The sequence below is a fragment of the Daphnia carinata genome, chromosome 6, assembly GCF_022539665.2.
Source record: "Daphnia carinata strain CSIRO-1 chromosome 6, CSIRO_AGI_Dcar_HiC_V3, whole genome shotgun sequence".
NCBI lineage: Eukaryota > Metazoa > Arthropoda > Branchiopoda > Diplostraca > Daphniidae > Daphnia > Daphnia carinata.
Window position 1 is genome coordinate 10631224 of NC_081336.1, and position 18238 is coordinate 10649461.

Here is an 18238-nt window from a genome sequence, read left to right on the forward strand (position 1 = left end):
TGAAACACACCGGAACAAAAAGCAACAACTATAAGGTTCGAATCAAAAAAAAAAAAAAAAAAAAAAAAAAAAAAAAAAAAAAAAAAAAAAAAAAAAAAAAAAAAAATCCTTACCTATCCCCTCCACTATTCCACTCTCTTACTACAAGAAATGTTTAGCAATTGTAATCCCTACGGAAGAAAGAAAAGAAGCAAATGCATAAATTAGAATTAGAAATTTTGTAGACCTATCTGTTTCATTATAACTTCCGTATACATAAATATATTCTCCAACCCTGTAACCCCAAAGGCAACTTCTGTAAAAAGGGGAGGAATGTGATGAGGACATATACCGAAGAACGCCACCAATTAGTTAGCTTAGCTAATTAATAGATTCCAGCCTTGGATGATTCCACGGCGAACTAGTATCAAACAGTTCTTCATCCTCACGGAGCCTTCCCACGCCAAACCAGTATCAGTCAGCTCTTCACCTCTACGATCAGTTCGTCTTCACGTGATCATTGACGTCAAGAGTGACCTCATATTAACTGATAAAAGCTGTGACAAGAAGGGGGCTCTGGGGTCTGAGTTTAGTGCGTTATAGTACAGTGTGTGTCTGTGTCCAGAGCGTTGAAGTGTAGTAGAGTTTTAGAGAATCTTACATTACACCTGTGATTAGTCTTGTTAGTCTTGTGAAAATACACTTAGTAATTAGTAAGCTGAGTTGAAAGTCATTTACAAGTTAAACATTACAAGCTGAAAGAAAGATGAAGATGCAAATTACACGTTTATGGAACAAATTTGGGGTAATATTTACGTTTTTCCAATAAAAGGAGTGTGACAAGAAACGATGTCAGGCAGTTGGTACCAATAATAAATCCATAAATGGATACTGTGGCACCCTTATCTTCAGCCTAGAGATTAAAGCAAACATTTAGATTTCACATTACATATGATCTTATTTCACAGATACTTACAATTTAGGGAAAGAACGGGGGGAAAAGCCAAATGATGATGTAAGAGTTGCTAATGAGAGAACAACCAATAGAAGCCATTGTCTGGGTGCCGCGCACGCTTATATTTTTTCTTCTTAAGCCCTCCACAACCTCCATTATGGAACCACTGTCAGATGATGCTGTTGACAGGCATCTATCTTTTTTGACAGCATCGTCCTTCGTGCTCAACTCCTTTTTGTTTGGAGTAATAAGTGTTGATTCAACCTTTTCAGTCGTTTTTTGCACCTGGTCATGCCAAAGCACTGGTGATGTTTCAGCCATCGAAACTGACCTATTCTTTTGCTGTCTTTCTGGATAGGGTGGGTATGGCAAACACGGCTTAGCCAAGGTTGTGAACGATCCAACATACCCATTCTTCAAACTGCTTGTGCTATTTAACTTCTCTTTAGCTATAAATAAAAAGAGCAATAGTAGTCAAATTTCTTTGGCATGCTAAAGAGCAAGACTGAAGCAAATAACAACGTAGGTCTGCTTCGAGGTGCAAACGAAAAACACGAATTGGCTAAAGCGTGGAATTGGAGCACGGGACGGTATATCGTGGAAATGATAGCGGAAACAGTAATAACCACCAGGGTATATGTCCTATAGACGGCATGCATGTGAATTCAGAAGATTCCAAAACTGAGATAGTTTTTCACGAAATAAAAATACTTTTTAGAGTTTTTTTACGGTTATTTGTGTTGAACATTACGGGAAAAATTCTAATTCATTTAATTTCCTTCACACAATTCAAATTACCTTATTTTATTAACATTTTTTTTTGAAAAAACATCAGAGTTTGAGCAGTGATGGGTTCTGTCTTCCGTCGAAAAATGCCATAAAGCGAGACAGCGAGCGGTGTTTTTCAAGCACCCGAAGTAAATCGAAATATTCAAAATGGTTCCCTCATTTATGAATATCTTCTCGTTCGTCACAGCATTAACAGGATCTTCCAGCAGAGAAGAACAACCTGAACAGTTGACACCAGAAAACAGGAGCGACTTGTTACAAAAATGTAACATGACGCATCCTTTACCCCAGAATACTTCATCTAATACTGTTTGCCAAGCAGAGAAACCAGATGGAACTACGCCTAGGCCTAAAGCTGGATTTCGAGACACTGACTTGAAATTTTACAAAGATGAACCGAAGCGGACAAATAGAAATCTGACTGCGGCGAAATTGTCATTAAACGAGGCAGCAGAGACGCGTCGTCAAGTCCCGAGATCAAAACCATCCCCGTTTCTTGGTCGCCGGAAAGAGCTGTTAAGAATGCTCGGCCCCCCTCCCACAGACGCCGATACAGTAAGCGAACCAACGATCAACACGACACCTGCAAAGGGCGTCCAAAAGTCGAAGCTATCACAATTATTCGAGCGAATGAAAAAGAAATTAGTCAAACCGGGATTCTTGACAGAAGACAAACCCATCAAGACCAAGTCCGTGCAGGTAACAATGAACGGGCATCAAGTGGATATGGTGATTGACAAAGGCTGTGAACATTCAATCATCAGTTTAGACCAATGGCAAAAATTAGACGAGCCAGAATTAACGCCTTTTACGAAGATCACTTTGGTCATGGCGAAGCGTACAGGGAAGTTCAAAGAGCACGTAAAATTGGATGAGCTCGTTGGATTTTTCTACCCCTTTGTTGAATTAGAAGGCGAATCATTTACAACCCCAATTTACGTGTCTGCAGGATATAAGGCTATGCCCAACTTCCTGGGTCGTAGACACTTCCACAACCTCCGTTTACATAAAGAAAATGCGCATTTGATCAAAATTACACGCACAACGGGAAATGAAACGCCTCCCCAAACGCCGACAAACAAATCAGATGCCGGACCTAAAACAGTGCTAGACTTGACCGGTTCTATGATCAATTACTTGGGGTTACGCATTGAGATGGCAAAACACAAGAATAATGAAAATCGCGAAGACTATGAGCAGTACATGTCACAGACCATAATGGACATAATGGTAGCGTTCGAGACAAAAAGGGCCGACTCCCAGAACGAATTTGAACCGCTAGTCATTGAGCTCGAAGAATCCGACAGTATCGACAACCTCAGGAAGACTTTTTCTGAGCTTAAAAATATTTATGAAAATGACAGAAGGAGGTCCTGCGAAGTTATACGTGATGCAGAAGACGAGCTTAAAAATAAAAAAAAAACAAACTTGCTTCTGCGTCATCGGAAGTAGAGCGCGCGGAACTAACCGAACTTGTCCAGCGAAGAGAAAAAGCCCTGCAAGTGATTGTCGAAAACGAAAATATGGATTTTGAGAAGAAGATGGCAGAAGTGGCTTTCGCTAAAGAAATGTTTCCGAAGCCAAAGGCAGAAAACAAGGGGAAGAAATTCTTCAAAGGACTCAAAACGATGTTTGGACATCGTTCTTCTAACAACGAAATGAAAGCAGAGGAGAAGGTCTAACAATGAATATGTTTTGAAGCTTAGATAATTCTGTGTGCTTTGGTTTTGTTTAAATTCGTAACGTTTAAAGGAAGGGGCAAAATTGATCTGATTCGATGTGGTGGCTGCAAATTGATGGCATTATGATCTACTGGACGGAAGTGAATGGCGACATACGACAATGAACATCTTTGACGCTTAGGAAACCTGTTTGCTGACAAAGGAAGCAGTTTCCTAATCTCTTTGTGGTCATTGTCATTGGTATCGATTTTTCATTTCTGTTTGATTGTAACTTTGGCGACTGATGTGCATTGGCTACGGGACACCGGCATTTTGATACACTGAACGTTAATAGGTGAAGAGAGACGACAATGGCATAATTGGTTAAGAAATAACTATGCTGTTAAAGCGGAAAAGTTTTTTTATCGTTATGGCCATTGTCACCTCTCTCCCACCCCCAATTTCATTCGGTTATCATGATGCCACCAAGTTTCAGCCAATGTATTTGGTTTCAGAAGGTTCTATCGGACTGAAGGAAGAATTGATGACAAAGATCATTTTTGATACTTTGAATACCTGTCTGCTGTTTGAGTACTTTGGTACTGTGTAAGCAGGCAGGTTTTCATATTCAGAAATGATCCATTTATCATTCCTTCACTTACGTTTCATTCTTATCATGATGCCTGTCTATTTGTAGTTATTCGAAAATAGGGGACCATCGTTGCAGACACTGTAAACTGGTCTTTTAAATTTCAATAGCTGCCATTTTGAATGATGTGAAATTTGTACCTTCATTGGGACGGGACGTGACTTGAACAAAGTCCACTGGTTTTCTAAGCATCCTTACATTTTCTTACATTTGCACACAGATGCACACAGACATCGGCATTTTGATACACTGAACGTTAGTAGGTGAGGAGAGACGACAATGGCACTATTGGTTAAGAAATAACTATGCTGTTAAAGCGGAAAAGTTTTTTAATCGTTACGGCCATTGTCACCTCTCTCACCCACCGCGCTTTCATTCGGTTATCACGATACATCCAAACTTGCAGCATTTGTAATTGGATTTCACAAGGTTAGATTGGGACGGAAGGAAGAATGGGTGACAATGTTCGTTTTTAATACTTTGAAAACCTGTTCGCTGTGTGAGTACTTTATGTACTGTATAAGTGGACAGGTTTTCTTATTCAGAAATGATCCGTTTTTCATTCCTTCACGTACGTTCCTTTATAACCATGACGCCGTCTATTTGCAGTCTTTGTAAACTACTTGGCAAAACATACGCCATTTGAACAAGAAAAAGAAAATCAACAAAAGGCGCAACGCGCGTACTTAAGAAGTACCGAGATTTTTTTAGCATCGAAGCACAATCATTGTTATGCCTCTCCATCTTTTCCTTTCATTCGATTTCTTCCCTAAAATCAACGTTTCCTTACCACAATTGTCATTTCGGAAAATAATTTGGTTCTTGAAAATAAAAATGTAAAAAATACTTTGAATAAATTCTTGTGTTTTAATATTTAGTAGATAAATAAGGTTGCTTAAAACAAAATACTTGAGCATTTGACGAATTTGAAAAATTGAATCCTTGAACTCACAAGTTAAAGTATACAAAATAGCAGGTGATAGTCGTCAGAAATTCTAAAATAGGTATAGTACGGTACAAATCTAAAAGAAAAAGGAAGGAAGGCGAAAGGAACTAAACGCATAAACACTTGCTGACATGTTCGGTAAAAACGTTAAATAGTTATTGCACGACATCTCAGGTGACTGTTGGATGTTGTAACAAACAAATGCTGAAATCAAAAAGACCATTTCGAAACTGGAAAAGATACAGGCCTATACACAAGACTACGACGCTTAGATCGTACGAGATACTACTGAAAGCAGAAACGAATGTAGATGTTATTAGAGAGAAATCGCCTTACGCCAATTTCCTCGGCTGTCGACTCATCTACATCCTCTACCTCAAAACTTTGACGAATCAGGGAATTGGTGTCACTAGTTCGCAAATCAACGTATACCAACTAGCAGGTGATAAAATCATCAAAGATGTTTGCGTAACTAATAGGGAAAAAAAAGAAAAAATGGGGAGGGAGAGAATTCCATGCACAAAGACCAAATCCATAAATATTCACGCAGTTGATCCACAAAACCTACGAAGATGTCTATAGAACCCTCGTCTTCAAGTATTCAGAAAGAGCTTACCTTTTGGCGAATAACGCAGGAAGAAAGGTAAATGACCTTCACGCTGGTCAAGTTTATCCAATAAGCTCCTCCTGGATATCTGAAAAGAAAAACAATGCGATTTTTAGCAAAAGAATTCGAAATTCAGCACGCTCGCAAATGCTGAACATTTAAGAGATTCTAAAGCGCGGTTGACCAAGGTCAGACTCTCGTACCTACCAGAGCAAGAAAAGAGGGACAGTGAACCCTCATAGGTGATCCAAGTGGAGCGCTGGTTGAGGAAATGAGTCGTGATCCACGTATGCCGGCCGAACAAAATAAAGCGAAAGCCGATGACCTTCTACGTTCTGCTCAAGGCTTGAGAAGAGCTCCGCGACATTACCCGCGCATAAGAATCTGTTAAGATAAGGTAACAAAGAGCAAAAAATATTAGCCGAACGTTAATTAATATGAAAAGGGGAGAAACAACAAACAATCCTTTCGCCTACGGTAAAAGATATCCAGTTATTCTTCGCAATTCTCAAGACCGCAGACAGAAAGATAACGGTGAGAAGAAAATTTGCATTACCAACAAAGTTGAGTGTCTTGTGACGCAGGCTAAAATAAATTTAATTACTCAATTGGGGATCTTCAAACGTTTCAGAGCTAAAGCAGGAAGCGCTTAAACAAAGCTCTGCATAATGCCAACGCACTGTTAATGATATTTTCGGATGGGCAATTAAATAATTATTAAATACTGCTGGTTATGCAACGCAAATTTTACGAAAGCAACAGTTTTTGTGGTGATATTACCTGCGCCCGATGAAACACTTTTACTCTCACCACTTCCTCCTTTTCTGTGGGTTATCTGACACGCATAATATTAAATATTAGCTGACCACAATAATATTAAAATTGACCGCAGGATTAAAATATGCTATGGCTAACAATTCATACGGTGGCAAAAGAATACATGAAAATGCACGGCGAAGTGAAACAAATATAACTCCAATCGAAATTTGACCAAAAGACTTTGCATTCATGACGAACGTCTGGGTGAAAAAGAAACAATGAAATCTTTCTTTTGACGTAATTTTTGGCAATGTCTAACGTCACGTCATGATCCCAAGCGTTTTCGTCAACTCTTACAGGTTACGTTCCTCGACAATCGCTACGGCGACATGGCTGCTAAAAAACCCCAAATTAATCCACCGAAAAAAGGGATTGACATAAAGACCCAATAGTGTAACTGGTAGCGAATGGCACTAATAGACCCCTATTTAGCAACAAAAAGAAGGCGGACTTTAATACAAAAGGTATTAGGAACGATCTTCCCTGACGCAGTGGGCGGTGGTCTCTGAGGAATGTCTAGACATAGATTCGGTAAGATAATAATGAGCAAACAGCGAAAGGCTAGACAGCAAGGCCGTCAAAATCGAGAAGAACAGGTCACTGTAATAGAAAAAAAAATGTGCGATGATTGACGTGGGATTTCAATGTAACGGTGGAAAAAAAATTAATAATGGACAGGTGGCTGCACAAAAAAACAAAATGGCAAAACCTTTGATTCCTAACTGTTAATCATCCGACAGCTCGTAGCCCGTGGCTCAACCGGTACATCGACAATTGTTACGGGAAACAGGTAAGAGCGATGAAATATGGTTGTACTCTATGTTGTGTCATCCTTGACAGACTAGCTCTTGCGGTCAAACAAAGCATGTTGGATGAAATGATCTTACTTCCGGTCACATTACAACACTCGATTGTAATGCAACGGAAAATCAAAAACGCCCTGCACAATACCGAAATCTGCAATGGAACTAGATTCGTTCTATTATTTCGTGCAACGAATCGAATTCGATGCAACTCAAATAATATCAAAGGCAACAACACAAAAACTGTGCTTTGCGGATGTTCCCTAAGTTTACAGGTGAGAGCACGATTGTCGTCTCCCCTCCAACCCCCCCCCCCCCAGAAAAGATTTAAAAAAAAAAAAAATAGGCCATTAAGTTGAAGGTTACACTCAACAGGAGGCGAATGGGGGACATTAGAAAATAAAAAATAAAAAAAAGTCCTACAGAGTTCTTCCTCGGCCCCAATCTCTCTCCCCCCTCTCCCTTCCATTTGTACAACATCCTCCTGGCCGCATGCCCGCACCACAGCGACTACCGTACAGCAGGGATACATTTCCTACGCCAAAGAGAAAGTCAGTCGCTATCGAGTTGTTGTACTGCACACAATGCACCCGACCAGTCGTCTTCGTCCTTCGTAGTTTTCTTTACCGAGTTAAACAAAATAAAATAAGAAAATAAGGCAAAGAGAAACGACAGTTTGTGCTGCGGGACATCTCGTGTTTAGGACGCAGCAGATTCAACTGTCTGGTGGGAATGGTTCGCGCAGGGTTTGCACGAGTCTCTTTCTCTGCTCTTCTCGTCGCTGTGATTTTCGCCTTCTGTTTGGTGTGCTTTCTCCTACAAGACGCTTTCATTTACACGCAGCCGCATCATCGAATGTCAGTTTGTGAAATTCTATTTCGCTTTTTGTTTTTAAATTTTGAGCTTCACCATTAACTTTTGATTTCTTATTTGTGCGGGGTCAATGCGCAGTTTTCGGCTGGGCAATAGCCTTGCGTCGGATGGAAATGATGTGACTATTCCAGTTGAGAAAGTGGAGGAGACAACAAAAATCAGCGTGGTTTCTTCAAACAGCCTAATCAAAGGTATCTTACTCGTTCACAAATAACTGGTTTCGTTTTTTTCAAAAATAGTTTCAAATTAAGCGTCCATCAAGCCAAAACAGTCTTTCGTTTTCTTTTTGTTTACAGGTAATGGAGTGCGTAGCAAGAGCGCCGATTTGTTCCAGAAAGAGCGCATTCTGTGCTGGATTATGACGTCACCCGACAATCACAAAAAGAGAGCCATGGCAGTCAAAAATACTTGGGGAAAACGTTGCAATGTTCTACTTTTTTTGAGTTCAGAAGAAGGTATCATTTCATTTCCACAATTTTTTCCCAAAATATTTTTAACATGATTTGCACAAACAAAAGATCCTAGTCTGCCGACCATCAAATTGCCTATAATCGAAGGCCGGAATCAACTATGGGGCAAAACACGAGAGGCCTTTCGCTATATATGGAATCACTACCGAGATCAAGCCGATTGGTTTTTCAAGGCCGACGACGACACGTACGAAAATCCCTTCCCCTTTCCAAGAATTCGCTTAATCAACTCGTCTGCAGGTACGCCATTCTGGAAAACATGCGCTATTTTCTTTCGGCTTACAACACATCGAAACCCTTGTGGTTTGGGCATAAATTCAAGACCATAGTGAAACAAGGCTACTTGGGGTGGGGCTAAACGGGTATGTGCACCTTTGGCAATATTTTCTCTTTGAAGAATCGCACATTTAACGTCTCTCTCCCCGTTTTGTGTCACAGGAAAATGTATGAGTCGACTGAATGTGTCGGCCATGGACACGAGAGACGCCAAAGGCAGAGGAAGATTTTTCCCGTTTTTTCCCGAACAACACATTTTCCCTGGGAAAGTAACAAAGGACTACTGGTATTGGCAATCCATTTACTACCCCGCACAACAGAGGTAACGCTATTTTTTTTTAAAGATAACTATAAAGATATCACCTCATTCTTCATGTCTACAGGGATTGGAATGTCGTTCGGACAGTGCAATCTCTTTCCACTACGTCAAACCTGAACAAATGTACCTTCTAGAATACCTGATTTATCGGTTAAGGCCATTCGGATTGGAGCCAGAAGACCGGCCAGCAACTCCAGATCCACCGCCAGACTTGGATTTGACAGCGACGCCTTGGTATGTTTCCGAAAAGCAATTCGAGGGCAATTCCGCCGGAGGTGAAGTAATCCATAGCAGCACGAGTGCCACCCCCACACTGAAAAGTAACAGATATACCATGAAAAATTACACAGAACGACTCAACGAGCTTATCAAAAGAACAGAAAGGGCAAGAAAATTGAAAATAACATAATATTGATTACAGTCATTTGCACGATTTGTTTCCAAATAACTATGTTAACGTGATAATACATTAATCGAACATTTTTATTTTCGCATTTTTTGTTCTTTTACTGAACTGAAGACAATGTCTTCTTTGAACAAGTAAAATAGGAAGACGTCAAATTCAACTAACGAAAGCAACAACGAGAGAAGTATCCCGTTACTGCTTATAACGGATGGCGTGATTACAAGTCATTAAAGAGAGTGCATTGGCCTGCATATCGCTTCCAACAGTTCTGATAGCATGAATTCATGCTTTCATACCCAGTTACGTAAACAGATATAAAAATGCTAAAAATGCACACGGCTGGCTAAGTGACAACTATGGCAAATTCAAAGCAGAACCTGTTAGCAATTCCTGTTATGTTTCTTGGTATGCCAATATCCCACTATCTTATTCAATTCACATTCTTTCGACTACAACATTCAAAGTTCAACGCACCAGATGCATGAAATGTTGGCTTTTGAGCTAGCAAGCTGTCTGATGGTAGAACACTCCACTTAGAAATATAGTTGTCCGAATGAAGCTTGCTTTTTACATTGACTTTAGTTAAACTTTAATACCTTTTAAGTATTCCCTGGAACTTGGTGATGTGCAAACCACTGTGCTGCATACAGGGGATAGGACAGCAATCATGCAATTTCTTAGCCTCCAAAATGAAAATTCAACATCAGCTAAAACAATCAGCAAAGAAATACAGTGTCATTTAGTATCTGTTGATTGAACACTGGTTGTATATTACCTGAAAGGGGATACAGACGGATACGCCATTTTCTTCATCCACTGCAAGCATGACTTTCCACAGCACGTCATCTGCTTGAATAATTATTGCCGGGTAACGGTTAATCTCGACAAATCGTCATAAAATGTCAAAATCATAGGTTGTGGTACTTGTGGATGAGAAAATTCTCGAAATTAAGCATGGTCAGAACGGTTCGCTTCTTTAAGTAACATTCTTGAGTCAATGACTAGCATAAAGCGTGTGGGTGGACGCTCTGACGGGCACGACCATCTTTCGGTCGAATCCATAATATTTGAATGTGACCACCACAGCTGCTAAAAGCCTATTCATCAATTCCCGTACCATTCGCCACAACGCCACATAAAATGTAATGCATTTTAAAATTCAATAGGGCTTAAGCTCAATTAAATTTAAACATGCTTTTGTCGCATGAATCGATTTTTCTCTCGTTCTGCTCGAGTATCAAAAATTGGCTGAAAAAAAGAAGCCAAAACGCTCTCCTGAAAATTATCGATTGGATAAAAAGCAGATCGTGCGACGGGGTAAAATTAAAAAAAGTTAAATGCTTCGACGTGGTCTGGCTTCTACTTGACTTGTGATGAACTGCTCAAGTGATTAATGGAGCTACTGGGGGCAAACAATGGACTTGAAAGAGGAATGAATTGTATCCCTCTATGATTGCGATTGAATTTAGCAGCCTTGATAATCTATATTGATCCTTAATAACAAAACACATTATGTAAACAAAAAGCTGTCTAGAACAAAACAAAATTTACGCTAAATAACAAATATCTTTTTTTTCTAGATCGATTAAGATTTTTTTTTTTAAGGGAGATAGTTGAGAGTATGGATTAGCCGGATATGATTTTCATAAAATAGTTAAAGCCAGCCGGAGGAGACACGGAAAATATCGGGTATGGCAAGTGATAGGGAGCTGATGAGATTCTCAAGTTTCTAAATTCCATTATCTAGTCTACACGATGGGCCTAATCTGTTCAGCCAGAGAATCCCGCATATGTTTCAGCACGCATGCGGCGAATTATGGCACAGTCTCGCGGTAATGGGATCGACACTGATTTGCACGTGACGGACTCGGCTGGAGATTCGGGCTGAGAAATAGTTAACCGTGGAAACTCACCGACATCCACGACGGAATAAGTAGACGATGTTGTTCGCGTAGATATGGCATCCACTGTCGTGTCATCCCCGTCGGACTTGCCGTCCCCTTTCTTGCACTTTGGTAACATAAAGCAAATGGTTGCTAGACCCTATAGAAGGAAATAGACAATGCAATCAATTATTTACTTGTTAAAAGTCATTCATTTTTGCACAAAACTTACCACTGTAATTTGAACAGAGAAGACGACGACAGCCGTCATTTGGAAACCAAATGTGGTCCACTAAAATGCCAGTACCGGCGCGTGAAACAAAACGCCCAGCACCACTAAGTGACGACCATATACCGGCAACAAGGCCGTGCGTACTGGGATTATCCGGATAACCAGAATATCTATTATCAAAACGAAAGAAAGGAAATGAATACTGGTACAGTAAATAGTTTCTTTTTAAATGTGGCTTACACGGCTTCTCTCATGGCATCAACAACCCCGGAAACTTGTTGACCTGCAAACGCATTTCCACTCAGTGCCAATGCGATACCGACAACAACTAGATTTCTAAAACAAAATCCAAATAATGATACTAGTTAAACGGTTTGACCTGGAGAATTGAAATCAAAAGTAGACCTACCGATCAATAGGAACGAAGGGAAAAGGCCCCAGCAAAAATATGGACAAGGCTACGATCATGGTGCTCGAAGAAGGCAGAGCTTCACAGTTCCTCGGCGATGGCACAAGTATCCCCAAATAGGGCTGGCTATACTGTTGGCACCGTCTTTCAGTCCGAAAAAGATGCCCACGTAAAATGGTGTCAAGTCAAACTGCAAACAAAACATAAAATGATTCTAAAGAAATTAATAATAACGCCAAGACGGAAAACATACCGTACGCAACACTTGCGGTTCAAAGTTGATCGAGAGGAACCCGTTCGACATGTCGATACGATGAACGTGAAGAACGGGATCCAAATGGATGGAATACACAAAATAGCCAATGGCGATTGAGTTTTAGTTTATCCCTCGTCATACTGTGACACTAAAATGTTGAGAAACGAGATGAGAAGGCTGGTGACGTACAATATTTTGAACTAACTTACCGTCATAATCGGCGAGAAAGGGTAATGCAATAAAGGCCATAATAGTTTGAATTCCTCCCATGAGGATAAAGGTAGTCTTAAAACCACCTACTTCATGCAATGCACCACCGACTATAGGACTAGCAAACTGGGCAATGTTCATCATGGTTCTTGTAAGATTCTAAAATTAGAACAATGGTAGAAATTGAACAGCGAACGCTAAACCTGCATTAGTGAATCTTACAAAGATTTTGGCAACGGAATTGGGAAACTCCACACCAGTGTACGTAAACGTCGCCGTAATTGTTCCAGCGTTTCCGGCAGCGTGAATGACGCGGAACAATATAGATATTACGACGAATGAACCCCCGGGAGGGAAATACTCTAAAAAGCTTTTAAAGTTTACTGATTAAAACCCAGCTTTTGCGTTTTTTTTGTGTAATTTACTACTCACCCCGATAATAAGCAGCAAATACCTCCAATGAAAACTCCAGAAACAAAGGTGAACCGAACGCCACTAACTTTTAGCTGAAAGAAAGATGAAGATGCAAATTACACGTTTATGGAACAAATTTGGGGTAATATTTACGTTTTTCCAATAAAAGGAGTGTGACAAGAAACGATGTCAGGCAGTTGGTACCAATAATAAATCCATAAATGGATACTGTGGCACCCTTATCTTCAGCCTAGAGATTAAAGCAAACATTTAGATTTCACATTACATATGATCTTATTTCACAGATACTTACAATTTAGGGAAAGAACGGGGGGGAAAGGCAAATGATGATGTGAGAGTTGCTAATGAGAGAACAACCAATAGAAGCCATTGTCTGGGTGTCAGTTTTTTCTTCTCTGTTTTATCAACCTCTCCAAAACGCCTATATTTTTTCTTCTTAAGCCCTCCACAACCTCCATTACAACTGTCAGATGATGCTGTTGACAGGCATCTATCTTTTTTCACAGTATCCTCCTTTGTGCTCAACTCCTTTTCGTTCGAGTAATAAGTGTTGATTCAATCTTTTCAGTCGTTTTTGCACCTGATCATGCCAAAGCACTGGTGATGTTTCAGCCATCGAAACTGACCTATTCTTTTGCTGTCTTTCTGGATAGGGTGGGTATGGCAAACATGGCTTAGCCAAGGTTGTGAACGATCCAACATACCCATTCTTCAAACAGCTTGTGGTATCTTACTTCTCCTTAGCTATAAATAAAAATAGCAATAGTAGTCAAATTTCTTTGGCATGCTAAAGAGCAAGACTCAAGCACATAACAACGTAGGTCTGCGTCGAGGTGCAAACGAAAAACACGAGTTGGCTAAGGCGGGACGGTATATCGTGGAAATGATAGCGGAAACAGTAATAACCACCAGGGTATATGTCCTATAGACGGCATGCATGTGAATTCAGAAGATTCCAAAACTGAGATAGTTTTTTCACGAAATAAAAATACTTTTTAGAGTTTTTTACAGTTATTTGTGTTGAACATTACGGGAAAAATTCTAATTCATTTAATTTCCTTCACACAATTCAAATTACCTTATCTTATTAACATTTTTTTTTGAAAAAACATCAGAGTTTGAGCAGTGATGGGTTCTGTCTTCCGTCGAAAAATGCCATAAAGCGAGACAGCGAGCGGTGTTTTTCAAGCACCCGAAGTAAATCGAAATATTCAAAATGGTTCCCTCATTTATGAATATCTTCACGTTCGTCACAGCATTAACAGGATCTTCCAGCAGAGAAGAACAACCTGAACAGTTGAAACCAGAAAACAGGAGCGACTTGTTACAGGAATGTAACACGACGCATCCTTTACCCCAGAATACTTCATCTAGTACTGATTGCCAAGCAGAGAAACCAGATGGAACTGCAAAGGGCGCCCAACAGTCGAAGCAATCACGATTCTTCGAGCGAATGAAACAGAAATTCGTCAAACCGGGATTTTTGAGAGAAGATAATACCATCAAGATCAAGTCTGTGCAGGTATGTCTGAACAAGCATAAAGTGGATATGGTGATTGACAAAGGCTGTGACGAGTCAATCATCAGTCTACAACAATGGCAACAAATAGGCGAGCCCAACTTAACGCCTTTTACGAAGTACAATTTGGTCAAGTCTAAGCGTACAGGGAAGTTCAAAGAGCACGTAAAATGGGAAGAGGTCGTTGGATTTTTCTACACCCACGTTGTATTACAAGACAAAACAACTGAAATCCCAATTTACGTGTGTGCAGGATATAAGGCTATGCCCAACTTCCTCGGTTGCAGACTCTTCCACGACCTCCATTTACATCAACAAAATGCGCATTTGATCAAAATAACACGCACAACAGGAAAGGAAACGCCTCCCGAAACCCCGACAACAAAATCGGATGCCGAACCTAATACTACACTAAACTTGACCGGTGCTATGATCAATTACTTGACGTTACTGATCGATATAGCAAAAGACAAGAATAAGAAAAATCGCGAAAAGTATGAAAAGTACATGTCACAGACCATAATGGCCATAATGGTAGCGTTCGAGATAAAAAGGGCCGCCTCCGGGAACAAATCTGAACCGCTTGTCATTGAATGCAACAGCATCGACAAGCTCAGGAAGACTTTTTCTAAGCTGGAAAAACTCTACGAAAATGACAAAAGGAGGTCCCGCGAAGTTATACGTGATGCAGAAGACGCGCTGGATGATCATAAAACAAAACTTGCGTCTGCATCATCGGAAGTAGAACGCGCGAAACTAACCGAACTTCTCCGGCGAAGAGAAAAAGCCCTGCAAGTGATTGTCGAAAACGAAAATATCGATTTTGAGAAGAAGATGGCAGAAGTGGCTTTCGCCAAAGAAATGTTTCCGGAGCCAAAGGCAGAAAAAAAGGGGAAGAAATTCTTCAAAAGACTCAAAACGATGTTTGGACATCGTTCTTCTAACGACCAAATGAAAGCAGAGGAAAGAAGGTCTAACAATGAATATGTTTTGATGCTTAGATAATTCTGTGTGCTTTGGCTTTGTTTAAATTCGTAACGTTTGAAGGAAGGGGCAAAATTGAGTGAAGAGAGACGACAATGGCATAATTGGTTAAGAAATAACTATGCTGTTAAAGCGGAAAATTTTTTAATCGTTATGGCCATTGTCACCTCTCTCCCTCCCCCAATTTCATTCATTCATTCTCCCAATACCTTAATTTAAATGGGACGTGATTTGAACAAAGTCCACAGATTTTCTAAGCATGCTTACATTTTCATAGTTATACCTCTCCAGCTTCTCTTTTCTTTCGATTTCTTTCACGAATTCTATGCTTGGTTACTACAGATTGCTTGTACTGTCGGCAATAATTTGGATCTTAAAAATAAAGATGTTAAAAAAAAAATGCTCCAACGAATTCTAGTGTTTTAATACTTAGACAAGAGCTTCGATGGTCCTACCACGAAGGGCTACCAGTTAAAACAATGTGGCTTATGAAACACGATTTCAATTAGTTTTTTGGGAATAGCCTAAACAAAGAAAAATAATTGAATTATTTTTACAACTTCTCATTGCATTGACCTGGTGATCGTACCGTCATTCACGCTTCCTTCTTGCGCAAGAAAAAAAAAATTTAAGCGGCTTCCGATTTTTATACATTCACGCGTGATTGCATTGGTTTAGAGTATTCTACCTGTGACTATACTAGATCAGTCAATAGGTACGTACAAGTTTTTAAAAATTGCAGAGGAAAACAACTCAATCGCATTAATAATTTTACAGTTAGTCATCGAATTCTCAGTTCCCCATATTTAATTTCACGAAATTCCGTTATCGTTACCAATCTCTATGTTTATACTTTGCTTGTTCTTCCTACTTCAAAGGCTTCTTCCTTTTTCCCACTTGAAAAGCCCTCGGAAAAGAAAATGGGAACAAGAAAAGTGATTTGGAACGATGGAACACGTCACGCCATAACGGTTGATGGCGTTATCATTGCAAAAAGGGGAAAAAAATGTTTACTTCAAACTGGAAATTTATCAATTTTTGTATCCTTATTTCGCTAGTAGATCAAAAGACTCGCGTGCGTCCTTCATTCAACGGTCAGAACGGTTCGCTTCTTTAAGTAACATTTTTTAGTCAATGACTAGCATAAAGCGTGTGGGTGGACGCTCTGACGAGCACGACCATCTTTCGGTCGAATCGATAATATTTGAATGTGATCACCACAGCTGTTAAAAGCCTATTCATCCATTCCCGTACCATTCGCCACAACACCACATAAAATGTAATGCATTTTTAAAATTCAATTTGGCTTAAGCTCAATTAAATTTAAACAAGATTTTGTCGCATGAATCGATTTTTCTCTTGTTCTGCTCGAATATCAAAAATTGGCTGAAAAAACGAAGCCAAAACGCTTTCCTGAAAATTATCGATTGGATTAAAAGCAGATCGTGCGACAGAGTATGGATTAGCCGGATATGATTTTCATAAAATAGTTAAAGCCAGCCGGAAGAGACACGGAAAATATCGGGTATTGTTACAGATGTGGCAAGTGGTAGGGTGCTAGATGAGATTCTCAAGTTTCTAAATTCAATTATCTAGTCTAGACGATGGGCCTAATCTGTTCAGCCAGAGAACCCGGCATATGTTTCAGTGCGCATGCGGCGAATAATGGCACAGTCTCGCGGTAATGGGATCGACACTGATTTGCACGTGACGGACTCGGCTGGAGATTCGGGCTGAGAAATAGTTAATCGTGGAAACTCACCGACATCCACGATATCCACGAATAAGTAAACGATGTTGTCCTCGTAGATATGGCATCCACTGTCGTGTCATCCCCGTCGGATTTGCCGTCACCTTTCTTGCACTTTGGTAACTTGAAGCACATGGTTGCTTAACCCTATAGAAGGAAAGAAATAATGCATCTTATTATTTACTTGTTAATAGTCATTTATTTATGGTCAAAACTTACCACTGTAATTTGAACAGAGAACACGACGGCAGCCGTCATTTGGAAACCAATGTGGTCCACTAAAATGCCAGTCCCAGCGCGTGAAACAAAACGCCCAGCAGAGACGACCAAATACCAGCAACAAGCCCGTGAGTATTGGGATTATCCGGATAACCAGCATGTCTATTATCAAAATGCAAAAAAGAAATGAATACTGGCACAGCAAATTGAATTTTTTAAATGTGGCTTACACAGCTTCTCTCATGGCATCAACGACCCCCGAAACTTGTTGCCCTGCAAACGCAACTCCACTTAGTGCCAATGCGATACCGACAACAGCTAGATTTCTAAAATAAAATCAAATAATGATACTAGTTAAACGGTTTGAATTTGAGAATTGAAATCAAAAGTACCGATCAAAAGAAATGAATGAATTTAGTCTATTGCAAATTTGCTACGACATCTTTCGCGGGTGGCATAATAAAAAGAAAAAAAAAGGAAAGAAAAATAAAATAAATGTAAGTAAAATTTGTTGCCAATGAAAAAAAATTTTTAAATGGGATGGGAAGAAAAAAATCTAGATATTGAAATAAACCACAAAAAAAAAAAAAAAAAACAGAAAGACTAAGAACTTAATCTAATTAATTCAATGTGCGTTGGTTCGTACGATGTTTCGTCGACTGGATCATTCGCAACAACGTGACTTTTCTAATAACTTATACATCTACTTACTAATGCCATCAACTTTCGTTTTTCAAAATACGGAATTACATGACATCACGTATTTTACCGCCTGCTCCCTCCGAGACT

The 18238-nt window shown here is 39.8% G+C and overlaps 2 pseudogenes; one reads left to right on the top strand and one right to left on the bottom strand.

The window, feature by feature from the left end:
* Nucleotides 1-7754: 7754 nt before the first annotated feature.
* LOC130697632 (glycoprotein-N-acetylgalactosamine 3-beta-galactosyltransferase 1-like) lies at nt 7755-9619 on the top strand (annotated as a pseudogene).
* Nucleotides 9620-10987: 1368 nt separating this feature from the next.
* On the bottom strand, nt 10988-13916 carry LOC130697630 (MFS-type transporter SLC18B1-like; annotated as a pseudogene).
* Between the last annotated feature and the right edge of the window lie 4322 nt (nt 13917-18238).